This window comes from Gossypium hirsutum, chromosome D12, assembly GCF_007990345.1.
Source record: "Gossypium hirsutum isolate 1008001.06 chromosome D12, Gossypium_hirsutum_v2.1, whole genome shotgun sequence".
Lineage (NCBI taxonomy): Eukaryota > Viridiplantae > Streptophyta > Magnoliopsida > Malvales > Malvaceae > Gossypium > Gossypium hirsutum.
The window spans coordinates 7,100,104-7,115,886 of NC_053448.1; the positions used below are offsets into that span (position 1 = coordinate 7,100,104).

Below are 15,783 nucleotides of genomic sequence, written 5' to 3' on the forward strand. Positions count from 1 at the left end.
AAGTCATTGGTAATTCACTCATCCGACTCATTTAAAGTTAGATTTTGATGGCATCAAAACACCTACTCTTTATCCCGTTTAAAATTTAAAATTTCATGTGTAGGTGTTTTTTTTTTTTGATAATTTTGTTAGAAGATAAGTAGGGTAGTTTAGAGTTCAAGAGATAAGTTGTAATATAAATTTATGCGAAAAATAAAGAAATGTGAGAAGATATTTACAAGGTTTAATGTAAAGGTTTCGTTAGGGGCATTTATGTGTTGAGTTCCATTTAAATAAAATAAAAACTTAATGATCAATTTGGCTTTCGAACTATGTTTGGTTTTCCACTTTGGTATTTAAAATTTTTTTGTCCTAAAGTCGTACTTAAACTATTATTACATTACTCAGTTCAACTTTTTTTTCTGTAGTGATTTTAAAAAAATCGGTTACCACGTGGTGACAATCAAATTGTACCATGTGGCACCTTTCAACCAATTAAAATGTATCACATGACATTTAAGTTTATTTAAAATAAGAACATTAACCCAACATTGCTCGACCATTGCCCGATGCTGACCATCGTTATCCTTCCATGTGGCACTATTAGAACATGCCACGTCACCCTTCTTTTTTGTTTTTAATATTATATATAATATATTGTTTAAAAATGTAAAAAGAATCATATATATATATTAATATTACAAGGTACTTGAACTAAAATTGCAACAAGTGGCACCATTATATTTTTTTCTATTTATTTACTAAATTTTTAGTTATCCATTAAATAATTTTTTTGTAATAAAATCATATCTACATCATCAATTTTTAAATAAAAATATTATTTTTGTTAAAATATACCCGACCAATGTTATTTCAACTTCAAATTATTTTGCATTTTTAGTATATCTTTACTCTAAGAAATTATACGTCATATATATAAGTCCGTATGTTTACCAAATAAATTATTAATTAGAAAATCCAGTAAAAAATATAATATATTTTAAATTTATTTATAATATTAATCATAAAATTAATATAAATGTATACAATGATTTGAATAATTTGTAATGTATACGAAATGGAAAGTTTTGGAACTTAAATGGTTTTCTTTGATGTTCAAGAGTTGGGAGGGTTTTCTCTAGATATGAACGGTTAAGAGTTACGTGAGACGATAAGAGGTCGTGGTTAGAGTTGTGAGGCTATCGAACCATCAACAAAGAAAGTTTAGCTAAAGAAAGTTCAAAATCTTGGGGGCTTTCTTTCGATTGTTTCGAGGTTTATCCTCAAATATTATATCGGGAAATTGAAAGGGAAAAAGGAAAATGAGTCTACCAGTAATATCTATTGTAACAACCCGATTTTCAGTGGGGCCAGAAAATGCGGTTTCAAAATCCCATTTTCATAAATCGAGTCCGTAAATATTTTAAGTTGAAATATTCTCTGGCGTAAATAGTAAATATTCCCTGCAAGAAAAGATAAGTGAACAAGAAATATTCTTTGGCTTAAACAGTAAATATTCCCTAGCAAGAACAGTAAGATTCTCTGGCGCATGAATACTAAATATTCTCTGTAGTTTGTATTTTTGTAGTTTTAAATCTTGACAAAATTTAAATCCTTCTTTTTGGGTGAAACTAATTAGTTTACCATATGTAAGTTTTTCATATGGAATAATACCTTTGTCATTTTCTCTTATTTGATTTCTAACTTTTTCTCCTAGTAAAGTAGGAAGTCCTGCTAAAACTTTTCTTTCCAAAATGGTTGTTGGTTATCAGATCTTTGCATAACTCTAATCATAAAGACATCTTTACACCATTTAAAATTGGTTAATTTTTTGCATTTTAAATTTGATAATCATTCTAAATTTCTATCTTTAAGATGAGAAGGATCTCCTATAAAGTGTTTAGAGATTGAGAAAATTAAACGTTCTACTGCATCTTGGATTTCTCTTCCTTGTTCATCCAAAATAATTCTTCCTTGATCATTTTTTTATTGCTTTTAAGATTTCTTCATGTTGGGTTTTGTTGAGTGCATGGTCCCACCATCCTTTTAATTGACGAGTAAATCCAACAACTAAAAGAGTGGCTATAGTATGATCACTGATTAATCCATTTTGGTTTTGGGTTTTATAAACATTTGAAACTATTATCATTTGTTGTAATAAACTAAGAATATTGTATTCAGACATTCCATCTATATTCCATTCATAAATTGTATTAGCATTGTATTTACTCTGGAAAACGGGTTTTTCTTCTATATTAAGATCAGGTGCATTGGTTTTTGGATAATGTAATATTTTTGGTTCTTTCCAAGCCATCTTGTTAATTTGTTGTTCATCTGATTGGTCAGAGTCAGATTGAGAGGATTGGTGCACTACACCAAAATAGACTTTTAGCTGCGTTTTTAATGGAGTTTGGATAAAAAACGCCGTTAAAAATCAATCATTAGCGGCGCTTTTTTTAAAGCGCTGCTAAAGATCGAGTATTAGCGCGCTTTCTGAAAAACGCCGCTAAAAATGAGCATTAGCCGCGTTTTCTAATAAGCGCCGCAAAAAACCTAAGCCCAACGACATCGTTTTCTGAGTTTTCAGGGCTTTAGTAGCGTTTTTTTTAAAAAGCGCCGCTAATGCTTGTGTCTTTAGCGGCGTTTTTAAAAAAGCGCCGCTAATGCTCTATTTTATGGCGTTTTTGAAAAAGCGCTGCAAAATTTTTTTATCTGTCTATTTATTATTTAATTGATTTATTTATATTAATTAAAATTCAAATTATTTTTAATTGAATATTCAAAATCTTCATAAAAAATAATGACACGTAGAAATAATTTGAAATAAAAAACATTGAAAAATATTTGTTAAAAATAGAAAAATTAAAATACTATTATTTAAAATAATTTTAAAGTTTTTTGGGTGCATTACTGAGTGTTTTTTAATTTACATATTAAATAATTTCTTATATAATCGTAAAAGAGATAATATTAATTTTAAAATATTGAATTAATTATCACTATAGTTTAAGGTTTTTGGTTTAGGGTATATGGTTTAAAGTTTAAGGTTTAGGAGTTACTATTTTAAGGTTTATGGATTATGGGTTTAGGGGTTATGATTTATGGTTTATGGTTTAAAGGCTGGGGTTTAAAGTTTAGAGGTTATGTGTTAAGGGTTTAGGGTTTTAAGGTTTAGATAAACTAGTGTACTCTAATTTATATATAAATTAATGTCTTATATAATTGTAAAATAGATAATATTAATTTGGTTCTTCAAAATCGTTTCGGTGTATTTAAAACCATTAAAGCTGCATTATATTTGTTGAGTGAATAATAAAACAATAATACTGAGTTTTTAAATATTTTCAAAGAATTTGACATTAAATAGTTTCACAACGTTTTAATAAGTATAGGGTTAATATTCGTTCTTATTCTGCTCCAGGGATATCCCTTTTTTTAATAAGATTTTTACAATATTTTTAAAAAAAAATTCATTTTAAACTATGCCAGTTAAGGCTTGACGTCTAATTTAATTATTAAATTAATTATTTTAGTAATGGAAGGACCATATTGATATAACCTCGTTAGTTTAAGGATGTAATTAGAATATTTTAAAGACTTGGGAACCAATTTAAAATGAAAATTATAGTTTAGGGATGTATGGTGTAATTAACTCTATTGAAAATTAATTTTAACTAAAACCTAACTTGAAGAGATCATAGGTTACGTTTTGTCGGACCTATGTATTCTATTAACATGCATTATATTTGTTCAAGCCTAGCTTAACTTGAAATACGAGTCTTAATTTTTACCTAAATTTGTCTTTATTTTATATAGCTAACTCAAATCCATTTTAGACCACTCGTATTATTATTAATTTAATATATATTAATTATATATATTTTTCATTTATTAAAATTTTAAACATAGACAAATTAATACATATTTTAAAACTTTTCCATCTTCTAGCTCGTTTTACCCGAATTACCCATTTCATTGTTTAAAAACAATAAAAAATTATTTTATATTTAAATTTAATTAGATCTAGCAAAATATACGATATTTGTTTTCTAACTTAATAACTTGGTTTTTTTTATAAAAATCTAATTTATAAAAATAGTAATAATAAATGTTTTATAAAATCACTTAATTAATAATTTTTAATAGACAAAATAAGAGATTTTTAGCAGAGCAAAAAACGACGCCGGTTTATTCAAAATAAAATGATTTTTTGCAGCGTTTTTTAAGCAATAGCAATGTTTTTATAATAAACGCAGCAAAGAATAATTTTACTTTAAAAAATTCCCGCCATTTTATTTTACTTTAAAAATAAAAGATTTTGAGCAGAGCAAAACGACATCGTTTAGTTCAAAATGGAATGATTTTTTACGGCGTTTTTATAAAAAATGCCGCAAAAAATAAGCAATAGCGGCGTTTTTATTAAAAACGTCATAAAAAATATTTCATTTTAAAAAAATCGTGCCTTTTTATGCCAAAATTTCCCGGCTGAAACCCCTAATTTTTTCTTTCGCCTCTTCTTCCCTTTTCAAACTCATTTCTTTCGCCTCTTTTTTCTTTTTCTCGGATCTTCTTTCTTCCTCTCAGCAAAGATCTTTGATTCTTTCCGTCTCTTTTTCGTTTGCTATCTGGTAATTCCATCTTCTCTTTTTGTAATTTAATTTGTTCTATGCTGATTCATATATCGTTACTGTTACTTGTCTCGTTTTCTTTCTTTTATTTTCTGTTTTTGAATGATTATCTGCTTCGTTGCTGAGAAAATAGAGGCTGGAAACAGGCTCGTCAAACCCCCGTCGTCAGTCGCTGAGCTCAACCCTTTTCTAGACGTAATCCCTAATCCATCCTTTTACTATTTTTCCTTAACTTCGTTTTGCTCTTCGTTAATTTTTTTCCTTATTATTTGATTTTTTTTATTTTATTATGTATGCTTTTTCGAAATTTTTCGTGTGATTCTTTTTGTGCAATTAATTTAGGTAGATTTCGCGCATACTGATTTTATTGTCTTAATTGACAGTGAAGTATATTATCTAACTGGATAAAAAGGTTAACTGGGTTCAACTTAAAATATTAGTGTTCGAGTTGTGTCTAATTTCCCATATGAAAATCACCAATAGATTACTATTATGAGAATGGTAAGTTTCTCTTTTAATTTGTTTGATGATTTTTTCTTTTTTAAAGTCATGTTCTTAAGTACGTTTTGGCAATGTTGTGCAGGTTGATGAAGAACCTGCAATTAGAACAAATACCACCATATTATTGGGAAACATTGCAAGCTACCTAAATGAAGGGGTTAGTTGATTCATCGCTAATCCTTCTTGAATATTTGTTTTGATTCAGCCAACAGTGAAGGCATATCAAACATTATTAAGATGGTTCACATGGAATCAATGACCTTGAAAACCTTTATGTTACTATTTGTTTTCTTGTAAGGTGCATTAACTTTTAAGTAGCTAGCTTAAATAGTTAAATGATTTATAAAGGCATGTCCAGAATTTTTTTATGGCCACTTGATGGATAATGTCAGTTCTCTTTTCCCTAGATGTAATTTTGGTTTTTGACTGCTAAAATTCTAACCTTGCAGATGGGCCATGAGTTCCTTAACTCTTAAAGGCAAAGCTTCTGATCAAGCTCCAGCCTTGGCAAATATTCAGGCAGCTCAGAAGCGTCATGTTTCGCAACCAGTTTCACAGCCTAAACCACAAGGTAGTATTCTGAACATCTCTACAATAGAAATTAGTATGAAATTTTAATGAAAGTCACGAATTTCACAGCCTCTTTGAATCTTCGGTACTTTTTCACCTTTGGTTTGGGAAGCAATATTTGGGAAGAAAACCTCTCAGAAAGCATTCCAAGTTTTTTTTGTTAGGCTTCTAAAATTTGCAAGTGTCTTTGTCCTACCCCTTTTCTCTTGGCATACTGTTATTTAATTACATCTATTATATGGAAGATAGAGTCCAATATATCTGTTATTTTTAAGTGATGCTGTTGTTTTTACTTGAAAGTAAGCATATCATAGCTTAAATGATCTACCATTTCCATCGTTTATGCTAATTAGAGATTTAGCCAAGATTTACTGTTTAACTGATACTCATATCTGACACCAGTTAACCTAGGTTTCATGTGTTTCTGTTGTCTTTCCTTCGCATATTTTTTGCTCTAAATGAATGGTCTGGTCTATGGTGTCTCTGAATCTAGTTTCATCTCTAATAACAAATAGATGAAGTTTTTTTTCAAATTTATCTTTTCTGCTGAGAATGGGCGTTTACCTGTGAGGAAGAAATGCTAGAAGTTTCCTATAGCAATTGATGAAGACAAATGTTGTATTTCTTTGTTAAAATATTTACTTTATCTTCTGGATTTTCTGTGTGGTTGATATCGCAATATAATAAAACTAAATCTAATTTAACCTTGTGTCAATTTACTTGCTGGCAACTAGAATTCGAGGTACTAATGACGTCGTTCAGTTAAATATGATGATATTAGTGTTCGATTAGTTTGCTATCTTAACTGGTGTAGATCAGAGTGATGGCTGATAAGAGTTAATTGATTGCCTTCCCTGAATAAGGTAAACGGGATTTTATAAAAAAAATATAAATAGATGACTTTTCTGCGTAAGTCTATATTTTGATGTAGAGTTCTGTTTGAAATTTGACGATGGGTGTGAAGGCTTGCCTGAAAATCATTAGGTTCCTAGTCTGCAAGGATATAGCAAAATTGAAAATTGTTATCTTTCTTTAAGAAATTGAACCATGTCAAAATTTAAAGGAGCCATATATGTAGCTGTTATTTTCTTTGTTACTATTCTCTTAGTATTATCAACTCTCTGATGTAGGAGCCAATGATTAACACATATGCCAGATTTAGAGATGATGTTCTTCCCCGTATTAAAAGACTTGGGTACAATGCTATTCAGATCATGGCTATTCAAGAGCACTCATATTATGCTAGCTTCGAGTATTACCTCCATCGTAATATTAGCTCAAATCTATTTGTTTCTGTGTATGTTTGTAAGTTTGTAAACTTGTACTAACTGCTATGTGGCAGATATAAGTAGACACATTTTTCTACTTAAAACAAGTTGCATTTAATATTTTACAGGTACCATGTGAAAAACTTCTTTGCACCTAGTAGCCGCTTTGGAACCCCTGATGACCTTAAGTCACTGATAGATAAGGCTCATGAGTGGGTAGTAGCTGCTTATGGTGTACAAATACTTGTTCAAATGCAAGATGGTGGCTGGAGGAGTATAAGTTTGATGGGTACAAATTTGATGGTGTGACTTCAATGATGTACAAGATTTCCTTGATTAAGTAAATGTATTATATCTTTTATTACCAAGATTTACTTGATTAGGAAAATGCATTGTATGTTTTATTACCTTGCATATGTATTGTTTATTTTAGTTTTGATTCTAAATTTTTATTTTTACTTAAGAGTTCTAACTTTTGGATTTTAATTGTTTTATTAATTTATTATTTTAAATTCTAAATTTAAATTCATTAATTTTTAAATTTAGTTTTAAGGTTAAAATTTTTGTAGAAAATTTAATTTAAATAATATTTTTTATTTATCCTTAAAACATAATATAATATTTATCATAGAAATAAATATTATTTAAATTTTTTTTAAAAGATATGTTTTTAGCGGCGTTTGTGTGAAAAGCGCCGCTAAAGGTTTGATCTTTAGCGGCGTTTGTGGGAAAAGTGTCGTTAAAGGTCTGTTTTATAACGGCGTTTGTGGGAAAAGCGTCGCTAAAAGTGATGATCTATAGTGGCGTTTGTGGGAAAAGCGCCGTTACAAGTCATGACTTATAGCGGCATTTGTGAGAAAAGCGCCGCTAAAGGTCGTGTTCTTTAGCGGCGTTTGTGTGAAAAGCGCCGCTAAAGGTCCTGTTTTATAGCGGCGTTTATTTCTAAAAGCGCCGCAAAAGTTCACGGCGGTGTCAATAGCGGCATTTTTTGCGGTGCTACTGAAAGCGCCGCTACATGCCAAAAAAACGCCGCTAAAAGCCTGTTTTGGTGTAGTGGTGTAATGTATTTACTGAATGTTGGGCTTGCATTGGGGTATCAAGTGCAATTAATTCAGACTTGTAACTTTCCAAAGCATCAAGTCTATTTTGAATTTCTGTTAAGAAATCATTTTGAGATTTTTGGAAAGGTTTTGGAATCTCATAAGGTGTAAATATTGGTTCTTTAGAACTTTTTTCTGTTACCTATTTTACTGGTTCTTTCCTAATCGGTTGTCTTTCTACCAAATTCTCAATATAATCTAATTGTTTTCCTATTATATGAAGATTGATATTTGTATAGTAGTTTTGTTCTACTATGATTTTAATATCTTTTGATGAGATTTGTTCTCCTGCATCAGGAGCTTTCATTATTAAAGAATTTGCTTTTATTCCAGTATTTTTGTGAAGATATTGAACCTCTTTTAAAGGGGGATGTTGAGATTCAACTTCTCCTTTATTAGTCTGCGATCTAGTATTATGTTTTATTGTATTAACAGATTCTGAATAATATTCTTCAAACCATTCAAAGAATTTTATATGAATTTTATGAGTATTCATAAATTCATAATATTCTTGAAGAATGCTTTCTTTTTTATCAATATAATTTTTAAAGTAATCTTCTCTTTTTTACTTATTTTTTTTTGGAATAGAAGTGTTTTCTACACCATTCCTTATTTATCTCAAAAGTTTTTTCTAAAACAAATATTTCTAAATTTGCTCATTGTCTTGCATTATTAGTCATTAATGAATATTTGGTGACATATTAGGTGAATTTTAGGGACTTTCTTCCTGTCTGGCACAGATAGGTTGAGCTATATTTGAGGAATTATCTATTCCTTGTAAATTGGTTCTAAATGTTGTTATGATAGAAGAGACAGAGGCTCTAGCTGTCCTAAAATCTGCCGTTTGTGTTTTTGGATTTGACTCTTCTTCTAAATTTAACCTTCTAAAAGCTGTGTTGGTACTTCCAATTTCGAATAAATGTCTTGGAGGCATTCTTCGTCGCCTGTTGAATATTAATTCAATTGTGTCATCTTGGTGTTGAGAAATTTCACTTAATAAGGTGTTTCTTATTGGAGTTGGTGCCACAAGGTCTGTAGAAGCCTCAAGTTTCCACCTATCCGGAAGTTTTATTTCATGCCATTGTATTGTTATTGGGATTGTGATATGAGATCTTGAAGTATCTGTTTCTATTAAGAGGGTTTCTCCTTTTGGGCTTTGAAGTAAAGCCTTGGTATTAACTACAAAATACATAGCTTTGAAGTGGAGTCTATAGATTAAAGTTAGTACTTCCGAATCAAGAAGCATTTTGTAGTTATGGGTATGTATTTGGAGAGATTGTAAAATATTTTTGTCAGTTAAAGAAACCATAAAATTTGGATAACAATTAAAATGTCAGTACATAGGCTTGTTTCTATAGTTCCTAATAATGAGTCATGAAACATGATGTGCCCTTGGTCTCTTAAGACAATTAAAATTGAGGTATTTTTAGTGGCTTCAACACTAAGAGGTTTGACACCAACTTGGACTAGTCTAAAATGGACATATTTGTATTTTTGTTCTGTTAGTTTATTAATGACGATTTTATCTAATAATTGGATTGTTTCATATTCTTTTTGAATAGGTAAACTCATTTCTTTTGTTTTTATGACATAACTGCAAAAAACATTTAAATTTTCAAAAGTTGTCTTCTTGTAAACTTAGTTTGTTGGAACTCTTGGAAATGTCCAACTATCAAATCTTTGAGGAATATTTTCATAATGTTTTTCTTGTTCATTAACAATGCTGTTTGAGGTTTGGTTGGATTCTTGGGATTGATTGGAAACAAAGCTTACAGAAGAATTGGTTCTTCTAAGGAATGAAAACATTCTCTATTTTCTTATTTCCTACAAGGGGTTCTACTATAAGGATTTTTGGATTATTATAGTTGACTATAGGGATATTTTGTCTTTGACATGCCTAACCCATGGCTATCTGGACTGTGTATCGATATTCAACAAAATAATAATACATTAATGAAGACAGTTAAACCAGAACTCAGAAAAATGAAAAAAAAATGAATATTTTCAAAACTTAAAAATTCCTACTCTTTCTTGACTCTGATACCAGATTGTCCCGAATATATTCTCTGGTATCAAAGCCTGGGAGCCAATGAATTAGTGTAGAAAGGAATTAGGATCATTCTGCTACCAATTTGACATTAGGAATGAACATTCTTCTTCAAAAACATGTTTCCCTGTAAAACCAAAAAATAATAGAAAGAATATTTTAGAATATTATAAAAAACCCAAATATAGAAAATACAGAAAAGAAAAGAAACAAGAAAATAAACATAAAAAATAGATAAAAAATAAAATGTTATAGATGTGGAAAACTAGGACACTTTTCAAAATATTGCAAAATTAAAAGAAAAATTATTAATTCAAATCTAGATGAAGAAATAGAATAAAAATTAAATGAGATTCTCTTAGAAACAACTTCTTCTGAAAATGATACATCTACCGAAACAGATGCATACAACATCCCAATTTTCTGATGATGAAAATGAACTATCAATTAATATGTTAACCAAAAACCAATAATTTATGATTGAAGTTATTGATAAAATTCAAAACCTAGAACTTAAAAGAGAACACCTTTTGAAATTAAAATCATCATTAAAAGATAAACCAAAAAAAGAAAAAGAAATTATTTCTAGTCAATAAAAAATGTATAATATACAAGATATAATATTTAATAAATATGAAAAAATAAAACCCAGACAAATTACAAATTCTGAATTACAGTTGTAAATAAAACAAATTAAATTAGAACTTTCTCAGCTTAAAATGGAACACCAAGAATTGAAAAAACAAATGCAAACCTTAAAACATGGAATCCCAAAAAATAGTTCGTCAGAAATTGAACCCGAACCTGAAGAAAATACACAGGAATATATGATGGTTTTAACTGAAGTATATATCCAAAGATATTTAATAAGAATAAATATTGTCATAAATAATGAATTTCAATTAGTAACAATAGCCCTTTTTGATATAGGAGCAGACCAAAGCTGTATTAGAGAAGGGATAATTCCAATAAAATATTATGATAAAATATCAGAATCTCTTAAATCTGCAAATGGTAAAAAACTAAAAATTACTTACAAAATTCCCAATGCAGAAATATGCAACAAAGGTATGAAATATCAAACATGTTTTTTAATGGTAAAAGATATTACCCAAGAAGTCATATGAGGAACCCCATTCATATCCTTACTCAAATCATATAAAGTAAGAAATAATTCTATCTCCAAAAAAGTTTTAAACAAGAAAGTAGAATTTCCTTTTGTAGAAAAACCAAAAATAAGGAGGCTGAACTTATTAATATCTTTATCCATCTATAACGGGTAAATCAATAATTTAATTAATCATAAACGGAAACAAATTTATTTTCTAAAAGAAGAAATATGTTTTAAAAAATTGACTGAACAATTAGAAAAAAGAGAAGTACAAAAAAGGATAAATCAAATCAAAGAAGAAATAGAATCAACAATTTGTTCTGACATTCCTAATACTTTTTGGAATAGGAAAAAACACGAAGTAATATTACCATATGAAAATAATTTTGATGAAAGACAAATACCCACAAAAGCAAGACCAATACAAATGAACAAAAAAATGGAAGAATTTTGTAAAAAAGAAATATAAGATATTATTAATAAAAAATTAATTAGGAAAAGTTGTTCTCCTTGAAGTTATTCAGCATTTTATGTAATAAAAAATGCAGAACTCGAAAGAGGAATGCCAAGATTAGTAATTAATTACAAACCTCTCAATCAAGCATTAAAATGGATTCGGTACCCAATACCAAATAAGAAAGATTAGTTTGCAGAAACTTTGTAATGCAAATATTTTCTCAAAATTTGACATGAAATCTGAATTTGTGCAAATCCAAATAAAAGAAGAAGAAATATATAAAACGGCATTTATCGTACCATTTGGACAATATGAATGGAATGTAATGCCTTTTGGATTAAAAAATGCTCCATCTGAATTTTAAAGAATAATGAATGATATTTTTTACCAATATTCTCAATTCACAATAGTATACATTGATGATGTATTAGTGTTTTTAGAAAATTTAGAAAAACACTTCAAACATTTATCCATCTTTATAAAAGTCATACAAAATAATGGTTTAGTAGTTTCTAAATCCAAGATAAGTTTGTTCCAAACTTACCCGAATAGAAAGGTCCATAGAATTTGCTAGCAAATTCCCAGACCAAATCCTTAATTTTATGAAGATTCTTAGGAAGCCTTAATTATGTCATAGACTTTTATCCAGGTCTTAGCAAATTATGTAAACCATTATACGATAGGCTCAAAAAGAATCCACAACCTTGGACAAATGACCACACCAATATTATCACCCAAATTAAAATTACAAAAAACAATTTAAGAAAGAAAGATATCAATGTAGAAAAGAAAATGAACCTTCTTATTCAAAAACATGTTGCCCTGTAAAACTAAAAAATAGGAGAAAGAATATTTCAAAATATTATAAAAAACGAAATATAGAAAATATAGAAAAGAAAAGAAACAACAAAGAACAGAAAACAAAATAGATAAAACAATAAAATGTTATATATGTGGAAAACTAGGACACATATCAAAATATTGCAAAATTAAAAGAAAAATTAATAATTTAAATCTAGATGAAAAAATAGAACAAAAATTAAATGAGATTCTCTTAGAAACAACTTCTTTCGAAAATGATACATCTACCGAAATAGACGAATTACAAATAGACGAATTACATACAACACCCCAATCTTCTGATGATGAAAATGAACCCTGAATTAATATGTTAACCAAAGACCAAGAATTTATTATTGAAGTTATTGATAAAATTCAGGACTCAGAACTTAAAAGAGAATACCTTTTGATATTAAAATGCTCGTCAAAATCGTCCAAAAATACAATAGTTCAAGATGCACAAGATCCAAATGAAATTGTTCTCAAATCAAAAAATGGATTGAGTCCCTTTCTCAATCTCCAGAAGTGGCATTGGCCGTTTCTCAAATGAAAGAGGAAACTCCTTTCAAGCATATTGCTGGTGAAGTAGCAAAGATTTCAAAAAATAAAGAGATTGTTTTACACAAACCAAAATCTCTCAAAAATATTTTAAAAGAGACATCTCTCTAAGGTGTTTTTTCAAAAGAAATAGCAGTGTCTTCATAGACTACTACACAAAAATCCTCACAATATTTTCAAAACAAATATTTTGAAAAAATTCTTGTTGTGGAGGAAGAATTTTGAGAAAAACCTCCACATATACTTGGAAAAGAACTTTTCAATGGATCGCATTTCAAGCCATTGGATTCTCAAAAACCCAACAGTATTATAAAAGCATACTGGTTCTAATTGAATCAGTATTGTTCAAACACTACACAAACCCAAAAGATCCAAAGTTTATTACCCATTCAACAACCCAAATATTAAAAATTCTTCGACCAAGGGATTGGAGTGAAAACCCAAATTCTCCAAAGAAATTTCCAGCCAAATTTACCACAAAAAGTGACCACCACCTATATTTCATATATTGGGATTACCAAATGGCGTGGTACAACACATTCTTAATGAAGAACCAACATATGAGACATTCTTGGCTTATATATTTCAAATAAGGTACCCAATTCAAATTCCCAAATTGGTTCCAAGAATGGTGGAATTGGTATGGACCATCATCCTTCGAGATCCTACCAGAAAAAAATTCAAAATTTATGGCCCAAATTCTTTAACAAATTTCAACTTGAACCAGACCAAAAACACATTTACAGAACAATCCATTTTTTTTCTCAAAGTTGTGCATTTCTTGGATTGTTTCTTGGAATTATTCCTATGAGCAAGTTCAATGTACTGGAATTCCATTATTAGTTCGAAACTACAGAAATAAATGGTGGGACAAGTTTAATGATGAAAAATATGATTCAAAATATTTGGATAACTTTTTCAACAAGAATCCAAGATTATATAAGTTCGAAGCCCGAGATCAAACCACAACAAAATTCCTTCAAGCAAAATTGACAGCTAGTGTGATGTTAGCTCAAACCAAGACCAAGAATGAATACAAAAAACTCATGGTTGAAATGCTCAGCTTAATGGATTCTGAATCCGAAGATGAGAAATCTTCAGCGTCTTCAATCAAAACGGTGGATCTTGCAGACGATACCACCTCCGTAACTATTACTAGGACAAAAAAACATGATGCAAAAGAAAGAAATGAATGAAGAGGAATAGGAAATATTCTCTAAGGTAAATAGTAAATATTCCCTAGCAAGAACAGTAAGATTCTCTGGCACATGAATAGTGAATATTCTCTGTAGTTTGTATTTTTGTAACCAGAGAATATATTCTCTGAAAAGTTTCAATTATATAATGATGTAAGGGATTGAATTTCCCGATTCAAATGATATAAAGAGGCAATAGCCCTCTATAAAAGGGTATCAGATTTAGAATGAAGGGCACGACTTGAAATACCCATTTCAGAAATCAAAACTCGTTTCTCCAAATTTTTAAGTTTTCAAAATTTAAGTTTTAAATTATTTTCCTTTTCAAGATTTAATCAAATTTTAATTTTAACTTACAAATTACGATTACGATTATCACATTTCAAATTCCATCCTCAGATCCTCGGGACATAAATATTAAATTAATATATTTACGAAGTTGGTATAGTAGAATATTAAAGGTTGATCCTTTAATTTTTCTTATTAATTGCTTAATTAAGGTACAAAGACTAAATTGTAAAAATCTTATCTTTATAACTTTTTAATTGGCCAAAGATTCCTAATGGAAATTAAACCAATTTATAATGTATGTTAGTGGGAAATGATGGAAGAATCCATTTATATGTTAATTAATGAAGGATTAGGTTAACTAAGGTCTTAATTAAGGTCTCTTGCAACCTTCTATTCTGCTCCAATAATTTCCTATTATCTTCAATCAAGTACGCATGTATCTTGCGAGCTCTTTGTAGCACCCCCACGGTAGATTGATGAACATTTTGTGTTTCCCTCTTCTTAATCTCTGCTTCGTTAATGCCCTCAGCGAGCCCCACACTAGCCATGCCAGCTTTAGTTAAGATCATTTGCAGAGAGAGTACTAACTCTTGCGGAGAAGGTTTACTTGTGCTACTAGATGACTTAGATGGTCAGATGTACTACTTTGCTTCTTCAGACATACAACTGTTCCATTGCTTCCTCACCTCATTAGGACTAAAAGAAAACTTTTCTTACTGAGATGTTCTCTCTATTGAAATAAAATCCTTGGTTCACCACCAGAAGCGATGAACTTCATGGAACCACTAGGGGGCCATGATCAATAATAGCTCTGAAAATGTCATCAGTTGTTGGTCTTGGTGGTGGAGGAGAATTATCAGGAGAAATGGGGAGAGATGAAATTGTGGCAGGATCTGTAGTAATAGGAGTTATCTCGACAGATGGCTCATCGTAATCTCTTCTTTTCTTATGATGAAGCTCCCCTATTGGGCTACCATCATCTTCAATACTTAGTATAAGGTTAGCAATTCCAGCAGCAGTCTTTTGCCTCTTTCTACTACTAGCACTTCCCTCCCCAACAGTAGTGCCAGAGGGACCACCTCGCATACTCTGCGTAAAAGACCACACGTCCATGTATTTGTCGATCTCTCTTGATAAGCTGGTGGATTCCTTTAAACTTTTTTCAATACTGCGAGCTGTGCTTGCATCACTAGTAAGTATAACATCAGCACCAACAATTAGTATAAGATGGTTCTCA

General features: G+C 29.8%; 1 long non-coding RNA gene across 1 annotated transcript; it reads left to right on the top strand.

The window, feature by feature from the left end:
* Window positions 1-4,428: 4,428 nt before the first annotated feature.
* Window positions 4,429-7,404, top strand: LOC107945216 (uncharacterized). The gene is made up of 5 exons (XR_001696456.2): window positions 4,429-4,607; window positions 4,741-4,802; window positions 5,191-5,265; window positions 5,558-5,679; window positions 7,075-7,404. It is a non-coding gene; the product is annotated as an uncharacterized lncRNA (long non-coding RNA).
* The last annotated feature ends 8,379 nt before the right edge of the window (window positions 7,405-15,783 follow it).